This window comes from Oncorhynchus mykiss, chromosome 15 (genome assembly GCF_057628025.1).
Source record: "Oncorhynchus mykiss isolate SJ-2025 chromosome 15, ASM5762802v1, whole genome shotgun sequence".
NCBI classification, from domain to species: Eukaryota; Metazoa; Chordata; class Actinopteri; order Salmoniformes; family Salmonidae; genus Oncorhynchus; species Oncorhynchus mykiss.
In genome coordinates this window covers 27,285,236-27,305,733 of record NC_143036.1, presented here as the reverse complement: position 1 = coordinate 27,305,733, position 20,498 = coordinate 27,285,236, and the positions used below count along the sequence as shown (strand labels likewise).

Genomic DNA, 20,498 nt, shown 5'->3' with positions numbered 1-20,498 from the left:
ACGGGGCATGCATATTTAGGCCTACATGTGATCATATTTCAGCGCGATTTTACCAAGTCGTGCCTGTTATCGATTCGGTCTCATCCATTATGCCTAATATGAGTTATGACTGCATTACTATAATTTATGGAACATTTTCCTGAATCGAGTATAGCCTATTCTGATAACAATCGAATGCAATCACTGATGTCTCTATTTCTACAATCAAAATATGAATGTTGGAATACAAGTAGGCCAACATTTATTTAACAAGGCACAGCCTTTACAAGGCACAGACCTATATAATGAGCATTTGATCGAGTTTGACAATAGTAGAACACTGACTGGGTTATATCAAATTAAATAGAAACGTTCTAAATATAACATTTAATTTCTGAGTTGAAATACAGGATATGCTACTAATAATTAGTGCGGGCACATTTGGATACTTCCCCCAAATATTTTATTGCCCATATTATAATCAGGCCTAATTATTCGGCCTATAATTTTTAGTCTTTTATCCATTGAGTTTTCTGCGTATGTACTTTTCGGTCCGTTATGTATCATGGCAGCACGCCTCCACATGTGGAGATATTTGTTTTAAACTTTTCCTTCTGCTCCCCGCCAGCTGTTCCACATTTTATCTGCTTGTCGGATTCGCTGTGAGTGACTGGTGGACCGTTTGTGTCTCGGGTTTCACGCCGCTATACAAACGACGAAGGTTCGAGGCGTTCAGCCGTGCGGTGACGGCTCAGCCAAACCTTCTTTGACACTTGGCAAATTATTAACGGAGATCTAACTGCCTTGAGAACGAGCAGTAAGAGTTGAATGCAAAACAATAGAAGTTTAAGAGCTTGTGCAGATAAAAAAAGCTTTCCCCCCCCCTCGGGTTAAGAACATGGTCATCTGGATTGGACTATGCCAGTTTAATGCCCTTATGAAAAATCTGTCATGTGCTGCCTTTTTATTTATTTTTTGCCATGCGTGTTTTTTTTTTATACAATTCTTAAGGTGGTAATTTGTAAATAAATAAAAACATTGCAAGAACATATAACCCACTTAATTTAGTGACTGTTTTTACACACAATTTTTTTTTAAAGCATACTTTTGTTTGCATGAGCCGAAATTATGCATTTATTTCTGAAATCAAATGCATATTAGGCTAGCCTACTGAATAATCATTTAATTGATAAAGGAAACGGATAAACTATTTTGCTGAAATAATATTTGGTAAGTGTGAACATCAAGGAATATATAAACCTTTATTTTAGCCTACTTCTCAATAGATTATTTTTCATACTCAAAACATGTGTTTGGTACAGTAATATAGTGCATTGGTATCCTTATCTAACCAGGACATTTTTAGTAATGCATTTAGCCTTTTAATCAACAGGAACAACGTGTTTGGCTTCCACAAATCCTAATGTTATACCTCAATTCGATAAGGCCTACCTGCATTTTATTTTGAAATTATAATCTGTTATTTTATTTCCAGAGGATGCAATGGACATAAAAAATATTCTACCATTTATATATTTCTGGGTTTTTGCTGTTGAGTTTGATTTACCGCAATAGTAGTGATTGATTGTCGACAGAAATCTCTTTGACAGAGTGCATTTTTCCTGAAGAATGTGTGATTGCTTACCTCCAGATTTAATGATCACAAAAGCAACACGAAATGTCATTATATTAATTTGAGCTCTATTTAGCCTTAATGGATGGCAGATATTTTCCACGAGAAAATGATGCTCTGAAATAACCACAGATTGGCTCTAAGTACATGTGTATAATAATGTGCATGGAGCCAGAGATATTTTATGATTTAATCATATTAAATATGAATGATATCTGATGAACACACTCAGTGTTATAAATATGTATGGCGTTACTGGTTTTACAATGTCTCCAGAACAGAACAGAGCTCAGCCAGGGGCTGCAGCTTCACTTGAACAGGTGCAATTTTACAAAACAAGGACTGCATGTCATAAATGATTCAGCAACAGTGATAAATACACACAATGTTTAAAGATGATAATCTGGTATTTAAAAAAAAAAAAAGGCACATTGAAGAGACCTGTTTTTTTTTCTTCTCTGCCAGCGGAGATGAATCAGTGCCTGTCTGGTGAAAAGGGGCAATCTGTAACTCACAGTCCCACGGATAGGGAAGGAAACTGGCGGATAACCCCTATCCTTCCTCAGTCCGTCAGAAAGCAGAGCAGCCCTTTATCTCCGCATTAGCACACCTTTACATTCAATTATGCGTCGCTGCAAAAACACTAGGCAGTGCACCCGTGACCTCTCCAGCCTGCCCAAAATAGGACCTGTCACACAAGCAGATGTTAATGCACAAAGATGACACTCTATTACCCTCTTAAATCAAGGACCCCTCCTCCTCGCCCCGGCCCGCAAATCCACTGTTCTAGGCAGGTCTCTGTCCTTAGGCCCTTTTACATCCTAGAGGAAGAATACCTGTTATCAGGTGTGTATGCATGAGGCCCTAATGACGTGCTAATGGGCATCTATAAAGGCACACTCATAGATAGCAAGTGTATTGCTCTGCCAGGTTCATTTAGGGGAAGTTGTTTTGATCAAAGATAAGGGCCAAGGCATTTTTTGTAGCATTTATTCACATTTTTGGTTTGTTGTGGTGTGGATCCCTGGGTATGTGGCAGATATGGGGTGCGATTCCTGCCGCGGTACCGACAGGCCGCTCGACGGTCACGGGTGTCAATATGACGAACGGTTTATCATACAACTCTTTAGCAGAGCGCTAAGTACTTCTATCCCACAAACCACCGCTTACATTAGCAGGTGAGGAGAGGTGCAGTTAGCTCATCTATTCAGAGCATGTTGGCAGAAATAAGTAAACATGGCATCACAATGGCTATCCAATCCATCTTTCCCCTACGTGTGAGTATAGCCGCTTCATGAATAGACGGGCCCCAATAGGAGTCGCTCACTTTGATGATTCTGAACTTTGATATATCGACATGAAATCGAAAAGGCACAGTTGAGGGGTGGGGGGGGGGGGAGAACAAGTACAGGAGAGAGAAAGAGTGAGAGAGATATTGAGGAGGAAAAAAGGCAGCAAGACAGGAGACGGAGGTGCATGTGTGATGAGTGAGAGGCTCCTTCGCCTCCTTGTAAAAAGTTTGGGCTGTGGCAGTTCGCCGCCAAGTGTAGCCTACGCCAAAGTGTCTGGATGCATTTGCGTGTGAGCGGAGAGAAGAAGGGGGGCAGGCAGGCGTGCGGCGTGGCGCAGCACGAGGGCTTCTCCTTGGCTCTCCTAATCCCCAGGCCCAGCCATCCCTTCAGGGCATGCCTCAGATCTGGCTCTCCTAGCTCTCCGCGTGGACCTACCCGGCCTCCGCCAGCCGATTTAATATGCTATGTGTTCCTTCTCCCCCAGCTCCCCTCCACCTCCACCAGCTGCGTCCCAGAGCGGGACCCCCCCCCACACCCTGCTTCAAGGAGCCCCACTTAAGGCACCTTTCACTGGGCTCATGTCTTTTGCAAAGTGAGGGGAGGGGGGTGGTTGATCTGATGAAGGGGGATCAGAGAGAGAGAGGGACAAGTGTAATGACATGCCTATACACACACATGCATTTAGATAAACCCACACATCCACACCCTACACATGGACTTCCAAATGTGCTCTTACTCCACCTGCATGTTTTAAAATGCAAACGCACCTCGATATAAAATATCCCCATCATAGACATGTTTTACATGCACGGAAGCACGTACACTCGCACGCACACGCACACACACAGGAGCGTGCAAGCAAAGTAGCCAGTAGTTCTTCTTTCAGAAATGGGGGGGGGGGGCAGAGCTCAAGCTGCCGTAGAGGCTGAGAGTCAGAGTGGCTGTTTCTTTTCCAGGGCTTTGGCCTCACGGAAACCCAGATTGGACCTGCCAATTAGCCTGGTCAACCAGCTTCCCTGAGAGAGAGATAGAGAGAGTGTAACAGAGAACGGGAGGGAAAAGAGAGAGATAGAGAGAGTAACAGAGAACGAGAGAGAGAAAAGAGAGAGAGTAACAGAGAACGAGAGCGAGAAAAGAGAGAGAGAGTAACAGAGAACATGAGAGAGAAGAGAGAGAGAGAGTGTAACAGAGAACAAGAGAGAGAAAAGAGAGATAGTAACAGAGAACAAGAGAGAAAAGAGAGAGAGTAACAGAGAATGAGAGAGAGAAAAGAGAGAGTAACAGAATATAAGAGAGAAAAGAGAGAGAGTAACAAGAGAACGAAAGAAAAGAGAGAGAGTAACCGAGAACGAGAGAGAAAAGAGAGAGTAACAGAGAATAAGAGAGAGAAAAGAGAGAGAGTAACAGAGAACAAGAGAGAGAGTAACAGAGAACGAGAGAGAGAAAAGAGAGAGTAACAGAGAATAAGAGAGAGAAAAGATAGAGAGTAACAGAGAACAAGAGAGAGTAACAGAGAACGAGAGAGAGAAAAGAGAGAGTAAGAGAACAAGACAGAGAAAAGAGAGAGTAACAGAGAACAAGAGAGAGATAGAGTAACAGAGACCGAGAGAGAGAAAAGAGAGAGAAACAAATGATTTACTAGAAAAAAAAACCAAGATGAATGCAGGAGTGAATGAGCGCTAGCAGACTCCTGCATGAACCCCAGTGTGTATCAGCGGGCGCCTGCGTTGTCTTTTCTCACACACTCGAGTACAAACAGAATACAAATGGCGGCAGGTCGCGCCTGGCTGACGATGGAGCTGGACTGCGCTCGTCTCCTCCGCTGTTAGCCCTGAGCCGCTGTAAAAGCGTCTTTGCGGCTGCTGTGTGAAGTGTGGCAGCAAGAGGTGAAGTGAGCTGCCGGCCCATTTGCCTGTGGTGTGGTGGGCTGTGTAAAGTTGAGACGCTGAGCTTGGACAGTGGAGTTGTAGTTCCCGACTTCCAGGGGTTTTTGGGTCTGTTATTGTAGATGTGGCATTGTGTCAGGGGCTTGATGCGAGCCAGTTGTGGCATCCGTAAGGGGGCCTGCTCTCCGTCGTTGTCCAGGGAGTGTGGTGACGGCCAGGGGACAGATGAGGCGGCCAGCTCACTGTGAACAATGATCTGTCACTCCCCCCCTCCTTCCTTGTGTGTGTGGTGTGTGTGTGTGTGTGTGTGTGTGTGTGTGTGTGTGTGTGTGTGTGTGTGTGTGTGTGAAGCCATGCATCAGGCTGCTGCACGAAGACACACACACACACTTGGACAGGCTCAGACAGGCGCATGCACGCACACACACAGAACAACTGCGGGAGAGGTCAATTGAAGGCAAGGGAAGGGTCACTGATTATTGTGATTGGGACTGAATGGGAGTTCATTTTTTGTACACCCCCCAAGTCTGTATGAGAAAGATCATTTCTAATATCAATTGCATAAATAGCTGTTTGGAATGATTTTGTTGCATTGCTCAGACTGTTCTGCTACACAATGCTACACAACGTGTTTTGTATTTGCTGTGCCCCATGCTGGCCTGGTTATCTGCGTTAGTGAGTAAGCCCCGTGGGTCTTAGTGGAACCTGGGGGTCGAGATTGAGGACGGGGACATTGTTTGAATGTCAAATGCCAATCCCAAGGTTAATACCTGAATATAGTTCAGGCCCAGTTGCCCCCTCCCTTCTGCAAACATGTTTTAAATGAGTGCCTCTTCCCCTCCTTCCCCTCTTTTCCCCTCTTTCCCCTTCTCCTTCACTTCCGTCCTCTTTTGCGGGGAATTTGACCCCCGTTCCTCCTCTTCTCTAGGGGCCAGTGGGGCCTCCTCTGCAAGTGAATGCTAACAGCCCCTGCCTGTAAGACAAAAAATGCCTCATCTTAGAAAAACAAAAGGGGAACTCTACTATCGGAGCAAATTTCTTGCCCGACCTGAAAGGAGGCCTCTTTTGTCTGGATGGCATTTGAAGACTAATCGTTTTTTCTCATGCAAAAAGCACTCTGTCTTAAGAGCTGGGCCTCGGAGAAAGAGAAAGAGAGGGAGAGAGAAGGAGCTAGTGGGGGCTGTGTTTTAACAATACTCCGCAGGGAGCAAGGAGGAACGGGGGTTGGAGGGGGCGCAGGGGGGGATTCCTCTCCTTTGCTTATTTTTTAGACAAAGCCCAGTTCCTTGCAGGGTTGAAGGGAGAAAGGTGGGAGGTGGTGGTGGTGGTGGTGGGGGCTAGAGGAGGGAGTGGGAGGTGGGAGGGATCCAAGAGTTTTTAGTTCCTTGAAAAGAGGGGGGCGGGGGGAGTGGGACTCCAGCCGTTTCTAATGACGGTCTGTCATCGGGGCTCCCCTACCTGCCAGAGGAAACCTCAGGGCCCGACACTACACTGACTCCGACAGGCTTGGCTTGGGGAGAAAAAAAGTGGGCTTCGGAAATGTATAGAGCAACAGAAATATGAACTTGTATATGGGCCCCTAAAACGTCTTGGGCTATTCCAGGCCTGACTGGTGTTTTTATTAAGAGAGGTCGACATGCTTTGGAAATAGATCTTATTCATGAAGAAAAAAAAAACAGGGCTGGACTTCCCAAAGAATTCATTATGTTCCCCTTTCCCAGAAGCCTCGGTGCTCCGCAGGTCCCAGCCGTGCCTCGGAGGACGCCGAGCGTGTCGCACCGTGTCGCGTGACTTTGTAAAGCCTCCCTCAGCGAGCAGGGGAGTGCGAAGGGTTCCATTTGTCAAAGGTGCCCGGCAGTTTTTTTTCCTTCTCAACACTTTCCCGGCTCCGTCCCAAACTCATTGTCTGAGCTAAGGCAGGACATTAGTCACCGCGGTGCTAGTGGAGCCTGCGGGGCTGTGGGACCAACCAACGCTGTTCTGGAGCAGGGACTGCTAGTCGGACAGAGAGAGAACTAGAAGAGGGAAAGAGGAGGAGTGATGGAGAGTGTGTGAAAGAGGGAAGGGGAGAAGAAAGAAAGAAAGAAAGAAAAAGGGAGAAAGAGCGAGTGTGGCTGTGTGTTTGAGGAAGAGAGATATAGTGTGGAGAAAGGAGAGAGAGCATTAGAGGTGTGGAGGAAGGAGAGAGCATTAGAGGTGTGGAGGAAGGAGAGAGAGCATTAGAGGTGTGGAGGAAAGAGAGAGAGCGTTGGAGGTGTGGAGGAAGGAGCGAGAGCGTTGGAGGTGTGGAGGAAGGAGAGAGAGCGTTGGAAGTGTGGAGGAAGGAGAGAGAGCATTAGAGGTGTGGAGGAAGGAGAGAGAGCATTAGAGGTGTGGAGGAAGGAGAGAGAGCATTAGAGGTGTGGAGGAAGGAGAGAGAGCGTTAGAGGTGTGGAGGAAGGAGAGAGAGCATTAGAGGTGTGGAGGAAGGAGAGAGAGCGTTAGAGGTGTGGAGGAAGGAGAGAGAGCGTTGGAGGTGTGGAGGAAGGAGAGAGAGCATTAGAGGTGTGGAGGAAGGAGAGAGAGCGTTAGAGGTGTGGAGGAAGGAGAGAGAGCGTTAGAGGTGTGGAGGAAGGAGAGAGAGCATTAGATGTGTGGAGGAAGGAGAGAGAGCGTTAGAGGTGTGGAGGAAGGAGCGAGAGCGTTAGAGGTGTGGAGGAAGGAGAGAGAGCGTTAGAGGTGTGGAGGAAGGAGAGAGGGCATTAGAGGTGTGGAGGAAGGAGAGAGAGCGTTAGAGGTGTGGAGGAAAGAGAGAGATCATTAGAGGTGTGGAGTCTATAGCTCTACCTCAGGTCTCAGTGTGTAAGCCCCTGCCCTGTCTACCCCCCAAAGCTGCGTTCACAAAGAGATTTACAAGACAGGTCTCCGGTGTGCTGCTTTGCCGCCATGCATCATGAGTGTGTGTGTGTGTGTATGTGTGTGTCGAGCGTATGCACGTGAGAGAGAGAGGGTGTATTTTTCTGGGTTAAATGTGCACTGTGAGAAGACATGTTTTTTCTTAGAAGGTTACCCAAAATGAATGGGTCCTAACTAGTTAGTGCTAACCAGAAGGAGGGTATGAGATGACTTATTCAAGAGAGGTGGTAGGGGGGGTGTGTGTGTGTGTGAGAGAGAGAGTGTGTGTGTGTGAAAGAGTGTGTGTGTGTGTGTGTGAAAGAGAGAGAGAGAGAGAGAGAGAGAGAGAGAGTGACATCACACATACAAGGGATCCTGTTAGCTTTTGGAATTATTTATAAAGCTTGGCTTTTGTGTGGCTCTGTAAATCCCTGTCTCCTCCCATTACTGCCTATGACTCTACCTGCTCCACCTTCAACCCCAAATGCTCCCTCTGCTACTGTACTGAGTCTCAGTGAGTGCTGATCTAGGATAAGTTTAACCTTTTAGATCATAATAAGATTTGAATTATGCACGGGAGGGCTGATCCTAGATCAGGACTCCGACTCGGACACTCTTTATAGACACCAGTTGTATATATTCTGTTTATTTTAATGGGCGAAGAAGTACGAGATCAAAACAACGACTGTTGTTCCAGTCGTTCCTATATGGGTTCTATTATTTAGTAGAAATCTGGTTGTAGTGACACGCCCAATTCTGAGACTTCAGAGAAAATCACAAAGTTATACTGACCGTCACATATGGGCTTGATTGCACTGTAGAGTTTTGTGTGCATTTATACAGAGTCCTGGTGGACGGTTTAGTGCGTTTGAGATGGTGTATGTTAATGTTACCTTCATTGAAACAAGCTGCGGTGTGATTATGGCTCAGCTCTGGAGATATGAGCAGAGCGCTGAGCTAGCTTCCCGTTTCTCCCGCTGGCGTAGAGATCAATGCAAACCGGCTAACACAGCCTAATAACCCATTTACACATACATTGGGAAAAACATTTACATACATCGACCCTTAAACTGATAAAGTAGGTCCATGTCCTAGAGGTAAGAGTTATTGTGCTTGTGAGTGATTAGCTCCAGTGCGCGTCTCTGTGTATGTGTGTGTGTGAACGCGGGAGAGCCCTCTCCCGCGACTACCAACCAGTCCTGTGTGTGATAGGTGCCAGATTGTGTAGCTGCTAGCCAGACTGTCTCTGCCGATCAGAAAAGAGAGAGAGAACGAGAGGAAAAAACTTGAGAAAAAGAGAGGGGGGTTATTACAGTACAACGTTCCTCTGATCTGATTCATCGCCGACTGTCTCTCCTGCAAAGGGTGAACTTATTATCCCTGTCTCAACCTCCAGAACGGTGCCAGCTGCTCCCCATGTTTCCCAATTAACCCCCGGTACCCGTCTAACGCACCAATTAAGGCTTCCTCCTCAACGTTTTTATTTGCACGTATTAGCATGCTAGCGTTGCCGTAGTGCCGGGAGCCCTGGGCTGTGTTCATTGGGCACCGAATGGAAGAAAACGGACTGAAACAGGGACGGACTACCTGGTCCTGTCCAATAAGAAGAAGGAAAATGTGTTATCCGTTGTTAAAACGTTTTGAAACTATTTTGTGTCCTAATGAATACAACCTTGGTCTGGAGGGATAACTGAGAAGCAAGCGAGTGTGGAGAGTGTTTAGGAGGCGTCCTAAGCGATGGCTTTACGGCCCCCAGAATTTATTTCGGGCGGCAACGCAAACAGCTGAAAGGCGTAAACACAGCCAGATGTTGGTTAGCTTCCTGACTGACAACGGCTCCAGGGCCCGAGGGAGCTGCCAGTGTAATTACAAGTCTTGCTCCCCGCGTTTTTTCGTGGCCTTTTCATTCGGGAGCTAGTCTGTATGTCCCTTTTGAGTGTAGGGGGAGGTTTTTTTGTCGCCCACTTGGAAATGCTGTGAGTTGTATGATAAGGCACGTGGATGTTATTGCATATCTCAATGGAGTTTGAACCAGACGTGTTCTTTTTTTACTGGACTTGCAGTATCTTCAAATTCAGTCTCCACTCCGATGATATTCACTCTTGTGTGTTTTGAAACGGGAAGTGCAACTTCAGTAGACCTTTAGGCCGAGCTCTGGGACGTGTGTGTGGGTGCACCTTACTGACACTGTGGGAGAGAAACGGGGGCTTTGGGGAGCGCCAATCCCTCTGAGAGTAAGCGTGTGTGTGTGTGTGTGTGTGTGTGTGAGAGAGAGAGTGAGAGTGAGCAGGCCCTGATGGGGGGGCTTTTCATGAAAGTGAGACTGAAGTGTTATCTTCCTACCAAACTAGTGGTGCTGTTGGGAGACACGTCAGCCATAGGGGAGCTGGCTGAGCTGAGCTGCCTGGGAGTCTCTGACTAGGACTCCCTCTGTGTCTCTACTTCCTTTGATCTACCACTTTCTCAACCATACTCATGGTACAGTACAGAACAGTAGATTACAGAACAGTAGATTACATTACAGTAGATTACAGAACAGTAGAGTAGATTAGAGTACAGTACAGTAGAGTACAGTACAGTAGATTACAGTACAGTAGAGTACAGCACAGTAGATTACAGTAGAGTAGATTAGAGTACAGTAGAGTAGATTAGAGTACAGTAGAGTAGATTACAGTAGAGTACAGTACAGTAGAGTAGATTACAGTACAGTACAGTAGAGTACAGTACAGTAGAGTAGATTACAGTACAGTAGATTACAGTACAGTAGAGTACAGTAGAGTAGATTACAGTACAGTAGAGTACAGTAAAGTACAGTACAGTACAGTAGAGTAGATTAGAATACAGTAGAGTAGATTAGAGTACAGTAGAGTAGATTAGAGTACAGTAGAGTAGATTACAGTACAGTAGAGTACAGTAGAGTACAGTACAGCACAGTAGAGTAGATTACAGTACAGTAGAGTACAGTACAGTAGAGTAGAGTAGAGTAGAGTACCTACTTGATTACCTGCCTTTTGTATTTAGTTGTGTTTATTTATGAAATCACTCACTCCCTGAACTTGCTTCCCAACTCTCAGCGCACTCCTTGCACCCGGTCATAGAGTTTGTTTTATACACGTGATTCATAGCATTGCGTGTTTTAAGAGGAGTTACTTAGCCGCCTCATTAAGTGAGCCTCAGTTCCGCCACAACAAATGAACTAGGCCCAACTCCCCCACTTCCCTCTCCCGCTTCTTCCCCCGTCCGTCACAGCCATGCCATGTTAAAAGACTATTAGGGCTCTGATAGCATTCTGATAGCATGAGCAATCGCCAGGCGTTCTTGGCCGGAGCGGGTTGAAGTTATTTCCTCGGGCAGTGTCCCAAATGGTACCCTATTCCCTACGTAGCATACTACTTTTGAGCAGAGCATTGTTGACCCTGATCAAAAGTAGTGCACTAAATAGGGAATAGGGTGCCATTTGGGACTCGGACTCAGTGGGTCCACCTGGTAGAAAGAGAACAGATGATAAAACAGAATCATCAGAATGTAGTGTGGAATGTGTGACTCAGTTTCCCTTTGAATGCCTTTCTTCCCTTTTCACTTCCTCTGTCTGTTCATCCTCTCATTCTCCCTCCATCCCTTCATCCCTCTTTGACTTCCCATTGAACAAGGGTCTAATTCCAGGACTTCATTTTGCAATGTGATGGCATTCCTTTATTTTGCCCTGCTCTCCGCCCTCCCTCCCTCCCTCCCTCCCTCCCTCCCTCCCTCCCTCCCTCCCTCCCTCTCTTTATCGCCAGAGAGCCAAACACCAGTGCGACTTCATCTCGTCCAATCATCCCCCCTCTAATACACTTTAAATGGGGCGGCCGCGAGGGTCTGGACGGAGAATTAATAACAGCCAATAAAGCGCACCTCCGGGGCATGGCGGCGAGTCTTTAAGTAAACATTTTGACTTCTTGAGGGGGGGGGGGTGTCGGGGGCTAGCGACTTGATGAATCGTCGCGGAGCTCGGGCGAGGGCTAATTTCTCACTTAGCCGTCCTGATGAGGCCTGCCTAATAGGGGCCTGTGCTGCCTGCTTTGCCTTGCTGATTGTCTGCTTCATGGGTTGGGTTGATTATTGTGCTGCGTTATTATCACGCTGGCCCCTGGCTGTTGTTCCCCCGCAGAGGCCCTGCTCTGTCATCAATCACATCATTCACTACCCTCCTCTCCTCCACTCACTCTGGTCTGTGCTGTACCGTTTATACCAGTGACAGAGAAGAAGGAGAGAGCAAAGAGGTGGGGTGCGAGGAAAGCAGAGCGAGAGGGAGAGAGGGGGCGCGCGGGAGAGATTTGTGAGAGAAAGAGAGGGGGAAAAGAGAGAGAGAAAGTTGGAGAGAGAGAGAAAGGAAAAGACAGATACAGAAAAGGGAAAGAGAGCGATGGAAATATAGAGAGGGGGAAAGTAGGGAAAATAGACAGAGACAGAGGGAGAGTCGGAGAGCCCAGAGGGAACTGGGGGATTAGAGTGTGGAAATGAGAGGGGGACCAGCAACCTGTGGGCTCAGCCTCTGGACAGACAGACGGTCACGGTCTGGGGGAAGTTGAAGCAACAACTCCATCACTCCACTGGAACTGCCTCTGTGTCTGCATCCCAAAGGGCACCCTATTCCCTACTTCTTTTGACCAGGGCCATAAAATAAGACCCATATGACTCAAGAGGGAGCCAGAGATCAAGATGACCAGAAGGAAAAAAACGTAACCTGACCCGACCGTCCTCCTCCCACTCCTGCTGGCTTTCGTAGATTCTGCCATTACTCTCCTGAAGTTGCTGGTAATAGGCTACACGAGGAGTCGGGCAACCTTTCTCATGAGGAATGCCAATTGATCATACTATTTCTATCGATCTGCGTGCCAGTTATGGTTTTCATATTCACATTTTCATGGAACAGTTCAATTTCATTTATAATAACGTCTTCGTATCTCAAAGTCATTGTCAAGTGGCTAATCAAAATTCGATCCAAATCTAAATGAAAATGATACAAACCTTAAAAAGTTACCTCTATTGTCATTGTCAAAACCAACCTACATAAAGCCAACAAATAAAACATTGCAGCCTGCAGGTAGAAAATATCCTGATAAAAATAAATATCCTATAAATCACATTGGCTTCGCATGGCCTGTCTGCAATGAACTTGAAACATTGTATCAACTATTAACTTAGGTCAGGCCTGAAGCTGGTGCTAGCAAACTTGCAACATTTAATCAAATATTCTAGGCCCTCAGAGTTTCTCACACTTCAAGTGAGCTTTAAGCCAATCAGAAATACTATCAGATCTCCAAATGGGCACATGTATAAGTCAACATTTTTGGTGCAGGCCAGGTAGCCTATAGGCCTACTTCTTTCTATGTGTAATCAGGTGTACCAGGTTACTCAACATTGACACGGGCGCTCCAAACTAAAGACAATGACGAAATTGACAAAACTCAAAATGGAATTAAATAAACCAAAACAAAAATGTCCAATCCGATAATGAAAACGATAGAAGACTGGAATCATAATATATTGAACGCGTTAACAGAAATGACTGTAACCAAACAAACATTGTAGATTAGAAATGAAAGGAATTAACGGTAAATGTAATACTGGTGATATACAGTGGGGCAAAAAAGTATTTAGTCAGCCACCAATTGTGCAAGTTCTCCCACTTAAAAAGATGAGAGAGGCCTGTAATTGTCATCATAGGTACACTTCAATACTTATTTTCCACCATAATTTGCAAATTAAATTCATGAAAAATCCTACAATGTGATTTTCTGGATTTTTTCTCTCTCATTTTGTCTGTCATAGTTGAAGTGTATCTATGATGAAAATGACAGGCCTCTCTCATCTTTTTAAGTGGGAGAACTTGCACAATTGATGGCTGACTAAATACTTTTTTGCCCCACTGTATGTAATGAGGAATTAATACACTAACAAGCAAACGCAAACAATTCACACAATTAAGTTAGGAGACAATGAATGAGCACAAATTGGTGTGAGAGAGAGCGCATTCAGGAGAGAGATGTGCATTGTGCATATTAGCCACGCTCCCTTTCTTGGACTGCACCATCCCCTAGGCCTGCGCAATGGATGAGTCTCGGCCTGCGCAATGGATGAGTCTCGGCCTGCGCAATGGATGAGTCTCGGCCTGCGCAATGGATGAGTCTCGGCCTGCGCAATGGATGAGTCTTGGCCTGCGCAATGGATGAGTCTCGGCCTGCGCAATGGATGAGTCTCGGCCTGCGCAATGGATGAGTCTCGGCCTGCGCAATGGATTAGTTCACTGAGATGGGCACGAATGAGACAGGTGTCTCATGTGCCATAAAAAATACATTTATATAAACACTACATGACTAAAAGTATGTGGACACCTGCTCGTCGAACATCTCACTCCAAAATCATGGGCATTAATATGGCGTTGGCCCCCACTTTGCTGCTATAACAGCCTCCACTCTTCTGGGAAGGCTTTCCACTAGATGTTGGAACATTGCTGCAAGGACTTGCTTCCATTCAGCCACAAAAGCATTAGTGAGTTTGAGCACTGGTGATTAAGCCTGGCTCGCAGTCGGCGTTCCAATTCATCCCAAAGGTGTTCGATGGGGTAGAGGTCAGTTCCTCTTCGACAGACCATTTATGTATGGACCCCGCTTTGTGCATGGGGGGGGGGGGGGCATTGTCATGCTGAAACAGTAAAGGCCTTCTGTAAACTGTTGCCACAAAGTTGGAAGCTCAAAATTGTCTGGAATGTCATTGTATGCGCGTTAAGATTTCCCTATAGTGGAACTAAGGGGCCTAGCCCAGACCATAAAAAACTGCCCCAGACAATTATTCCTCCTCCGTCAAACTGTACAGTTGGCACTATGCATTGGGGCAGGTAGAGTTCTCCTGGCATCCGCCAAACCCAGATTTGTCTGCCGGACAGCCAGATGGTGAATCATGATTCATCACTCCAGATAACCTGTTTCCACTGCTCCACTGCTTCAGCACTCAGCTGTCCCGTTCTGTGAGCTTGTGTGCCCTACAACTATGCGGCTGAGCCATTGTTGCTCCTAGACGTTTCCACTTCACAGCACTTACAGTTGATGGGTGCAGCTCTAGCATGGTAGAAGTGTGACTGACTTGTTGGGAAGGTGACATCCTAGGACGGTGCCACTTTGAAATTGACTGAGCTCTTCGGTAGGGCCATTCTACTGCCAATGTTTGTCTATGGAGTTTGCATGGCTGTGTGCTCGATTTTATACACCGCTCAGTAATGGGTGCGGTTGAAATAGCCAAATCCACTAATTTCAAGGGGTGTCCACACATGTATATATAGTGTATTTGCTACTGCTCGACAAAAAACAAGTTTTGGTCGATCCAACAGTCTATTCGACCAAACAATCGACTAATTGTTGTTAGCCTTAGCACCCAGTGTGTCCAGCTGTATGAGTTGACTGTATGTCAACTATGGAAGTACATTATCTTGGGAAGGACGTCTGCTTAACGCAATGCCACAAGTCTAATGATATGAATGGATCCTCTATGGAGACATTGCATTAGGGATGACTATGCAAATATGAATGGAAGTTCTACTGTATGTGGACAAACTGTATTAGCTATCTAGAGGTCTTTATGAGTGTGAGTAGTTGTATGTGGAGACATGGAGAGGAAGGCCTCCTGTGGAGATGGAGGGAGGAAGGGAGGCAGGGATGGAGGGAGGGAGAGATGGAGGAGAGGAGGCAGTTCGATGGTCCCCAGGGCCATGCAAGGAGACCCCCTCTCAAAGCCGTACCTGCTCCCTCTACAGCCCCCCTACCATCTCTCTGCTTGATCCCACTCACTATGAGGTGTGTGTGTGTGTGTATTAGTGTATGTGCATTTTTTCATCAACAAAGGAATTCCTCTGCTTCCCCCCATCCACTCCCTAGGGTCCCCTCTCTTCCTGATGCTGTGCATACATACACTTGTAGATGAAAAGTCACACAAGCCCATACAGTGTACATACACTCGCACACAGAACAGCTCACACACTCTCAAATACAGTAGAGAGCATCTCTCGCTCTCATTTTGACACCTGCTGAGGTACCCAGAGTGAAAAAAAACACAGTGATAAACATACTAAGCAAAGTACAGGAGAGATGTGTGGGTAGAGTAGGTTCAGGTTTTGTGGTGTCTTGCTTGAGAGCATTCCCGAAGCGTGGTGTGTCGTGTGCCGATACGACCCTCACTCTTTGCTCCGCTTTGAATTCCATGCGGTCACTTAACCCCATTTTAGGGCCAAAGACTCAAAGTGGTGAATTTAGGCGGGAAACTTGTATTTACCATGACGAACTGAATGGCTGTGGGGATTCAAGTCAAGATGGACCAACGTACTGGTTTGGAAATTACGGACAAATGACGGCAAGACGTCACGTATTGTATTTCTTGGCTGCTGCCGTACAGAGAGAGAGAGAGAGAGAGAGAGAGAGAGAGAGAGAGAGAGAGAGAGAGACCGTTCCACCAAGGGAAAAGGGCTGACTGCTTTTTCCATTGTTTCAGTCTTGGGGACTTTTGGGGTCCCAGTTGCTCTTCGTACACCAGTGCGACTCAAACAAATACAGTGCACAATAAATAAGCTAATAGGCGGAGGGCTGGGGGAGCGAGGAACGCTAGAGGATGCCGGAGGTTTCCGTTGTGGCTCTTTATTTGTCCCTTATCTATTGGGTAGCAAGCGCAAAAGAGGCATCGTGTAAGCATTAAGATTACATCGTGTGGGTTTGTTACCCAGGAATGTAACGATGCACTCAGCTCGTCGCTGTGTGAAACGACACACGGTCCCTCGCCAGTCCTCCAAAGCATCTTAAGTAGAGAGGTCTGGGAGACGGAGGCACTCGACGAGCATAATCGCATTAGCTCCGCCGAAAGCCACCGATGGGCTGCGTTGTTGCACTGTTTGTCCTTGACAACAACATTTAAACCAACCCTCTCCCACGTGCTTTGCAGGCGCACCTCCCCACTCCCAAATAACCTCATGGATTTGGTACTTCGGACAAAAAAGCCCCAGTTTTGTTGAAATTATTCCTCCTGAGGTGTACCTGTCGGAGACGGGTATATGTTTGTGGACTTCTTTGAAGGGTAACAGATGAGGATCATAGCTATTTCCCCCCTCCATTTCAGGTCTGGTTCATTAGTCACTTCATCTAGAACCCATTGGCCCACAAACAGTTCAGATGTCAAGGTGTGGTGTCGCCCACTCTGACAGAACAATGTCTAAACGTGTGAACGACTTAGAGTTTAAACAGCCCGACCATGTCACTGAACACAAAAGGGTGAGAAAGAGCTAGACTGAACAAGTTGAATGGCATGTGTATCTGCGAGTGTGTGTGTGTGTGTGTGTGTGTGGTGAGGCGTAACTAATTGCTACTAAATGGCCCTTACTTCAGGGGACGATCCCCCATCAGCTGTAGGCCAGACTAAGTGCCATCTGGGCACAATGTTAAGTCTCATCCCTTTTGAATGGGACCCACCACCCAAATCCTCCATCCAGCAGAGAATCCCTCTTCCCGTTCCCCTCCCATAGGGCCAAGGGCATCCCCATATCCCCATCAGTGCAGTGTTGCACACAGCATGGCGACCTAAGTATGTGCTATTCACTCAATGACACCATTGAGCTTGTAATTGTGAACGTCTCTCTAGTCTCTTCAATGTGGGGATTGACCTGGGGATTGAACCACCAACCTCTGACCATTTGGTCACACTTGAGGTTCGCTAACCGCTCCACCTCTCAGCTGTTTCTCTCGGGCTTGCCTCCCGAATGGCACACTATTCCTAATATAGTGCACTACTTTTGACCAGAGCCCTATCCTTCAATCCCCCCCCCCCCCCCCCCCCCCATCCCTCTCCAAAGCGAGTACATGGCCCCTTGCAGAGGGTTTCTGGTTATACCCACTACCTCCTCACCCCACAGTGTTTTAGTTATTCCAGCTGTGCTTGAGCTCTTAATGTTGTTGGCATAGCTGCACAAAGTGCAAACACACACACACACACACACACACACACTCATGGATCTCCTTTGTCTTGTTCACGATGAGGGAGAGGCCAGAATAGCACCCTCTCCCTCAACGTGATCAAGACAAAGGAGATGATTGTGGACTACAGGAAAAGGAGGGCAGAGCACGACCCCCATTCTCATCGACGGGGCTGCAGTGGAGCAGGTTGAGAGCTTCAAGATCCTTGGTGTACACATCACCAACGAACTATCATGGTCCAAACACTCCAAGACAGTCGTGAAGAGGGCACGACAACGCCTATTCCTCCTCAGGAGACCCAAAAGATTTGGCATGGGTCCTCAGTTCCTCAAAAAGTTCTACAGCTGCACCATCGAGAGCATCCTGACTGGTTGCATCACCGCCTGGTATGGCAACTGCTCGGCCTCCGACTGCAAGGCGCTACAGAGTGTAGTGCGTACGGCCCAGTACATCACAGGGGCCAAGCTTCCTGACATCCAGGACCTCTATACCAGACCGTGTCAGAGGAAGGCCCTAAAAATTGCTAAAGACTCCAGCCACCCAAGTCATAGACTGTTCTGTCTGCTACCGCACGGCAAGCGGTACCGGAGTAACAAGTCGAGGTCCAAAAGGCTTCTTAACAGCTTCTACCCCGAAGCCGTAAGACTCTTGAACAGCTAATCAAATGGCTACCCGGACTATTTGCATTTTTACGCTGCTGTCACTTTACCTCTACCTACATGTACATATTACCTCAATTACCTCGAGTAACCTGTGCCCCCGCACATTGACTCTATACCGGTACCCACTGAATATAGCCCCGCTAATGTTATTTCGTTGTTGCTCTTTAATTATTTGTTATTTTTCTTTTTTCTTCTTTTTTTTAATTTGTATTTATTTTTTACTTTTTTACTTACTAAGGTCTACTACACCTGTTGTATTCGGGTTGTATGTGACAAATAACATTTGATTTGATTTGATGCACCTCCTCACTCTTTCCGGATCTAACCTTTTCCTCCATTGATGGAACGACGCCTGTTACTTTTTTCCTCTCTCATATTCCTCTCGTTTTCCATTCTTTCTCTTTTTCTCCCCTCATCTTTAACCCTATTCATCCCTCTCTCTATTTATCCTACATTATTCCTCCATCTCCCCCTCCCCCCTCTCTCTCTGTGCTGTAGTGTGTTTGTGTCAATGAGCGTCAGACAAAAGGATCTCGGTGGTCGCTGATGTAATGATGATGAATGCTGCAGCACTGCCAGTCCCCCCCCTCCCCCCCCCCCCCTCAGGGATCCCCCGGCACCGTGCTGCTCCCCCCACCCCCCAATTTGGAAGTACACCCTCAGCATTTTTCTCACAAATATTATCTGAGTTTATATAAGTTTCCGTACTATGTAAATTCAGGACAGCAATAGATTGTGACTAGTTTGATTTCTTCGATAATGGTCTCCTTGAGCAGTTACAAAAAATTAAAGGATTTTTCAAAGGCAATGTTTGTGGCTTGTTGTTTAACCCGGTGTGAAGAGAAAACACAGATTCTCTTTTTTGATCAAAGGCAAAAGTTTATTTCGGTGTTTGACTTTGATGTGCACCATTTGCAGATGACTTTCAACTCCGAGCCTTTGTCACCAAAGCGTATAATTTATGTTAAATTGATTTGCTTAATGTGCTTATAAAATAAGAATGTTTTTTCCCCCTTACCAACAGTCTGAATTGTGGTATTTTAAAGCTGTTTAATCGCCTCCCTTTCTGTGGGAAAGGATTATGGTGGCACACAAATAAAGAACACACCCTTTCATTCTCCCTTCACTAATTGAGTGTGGGACAGTCATTTCAAGGAATAAACATTAATATGAAATGTACATTTTATTTTGGGTAACGACTGCAACCGATGCGTGGTTCATAATGCCTTCTTTTGTAAGGTGCTTACTGAGCGAGCAAAGACCAAACCCTTCTGTTAAACAGACAGAGAATAAACATCATACAGCCGCTGTAAAATGTTGATGATTTTTTTTTGTGATGTCTCATGCAAACGTGGCGGAGTATGTGATTTTCTACCCACTGGGCACACACTGGTTGAATCAACATCGTTTCTGCATAATTTCAAAGAAATTATGTTCAACCAATGTGGAAGAGATGTTAAAATGACTTTTTGTGCCCAGTGGGTATTGACATGTAAGTAGATTAGTGTGTATTCCCTAACAGCTAAGGTTCAGGGTGGATGCCCTACAGTACATGACGACATACAGTATGGTGACTTTCAAAAGAACTGTATAATATTATGTGCCTCCCTGAGAGAAACCGTCGGCATAGAAAATATCGTTATCATTTCCTGGCCTAGATTGGAATCGTCCTCCATGTACTTACAATGTGTCATACTAATGACTTACTCAATAACGATAATGGTTATAACTAGATTAGGTCATAACCAGAGTTTCCCACGGCCAGGTGACATAGGAAAAACTCTGGGCACCGCTGATAACCCACGTACTGCATGTGTCCAGAAAACACAACTCGGGGGTTCAAAATTAGATATCAGTTACATGGCTTGCGTGTGAAGACACTGATAAAAGGTAGCGAGAAGTAGAAAAAGAGAGGTTTCAAGAAAAACAAGACAGAAGGAGAGAGAGAGACAGACAGAGAGGAACACCTGCAGGACGGGGGCGATTGGATGTAGCAGTGGCGTCCAGGTCAGAGGGATTATGGGTGAAAAGGTCCCGCTTTTAATTGCCGCTCTGGAACCACGGACCGCTCCGACCGCCTCGTGGAACACAAAAGGGCGGTCAGCCACGCTTGAGTGGCCTGGAGCTGTGAATATTTGCTCTAGCAATGGAATGTTTATGCCCCTGCTTTCTCCTCACCC

General features: G+C 46.3%; 1 protein-coding gene across 2 annotated transcripts in view; it reads left to right on the top strand.

Moving 5' to 3' along the window:
- LOC110489888 (transcription activator GLI3) overlaps positions 1 to 20,498 on the top strand; it is a 130,254-nt gene that overhangs the window by 954 nt on the left and 108,802 nt on the right. The gene's annotated exons all lie outside the window — the stretch shown is intronic.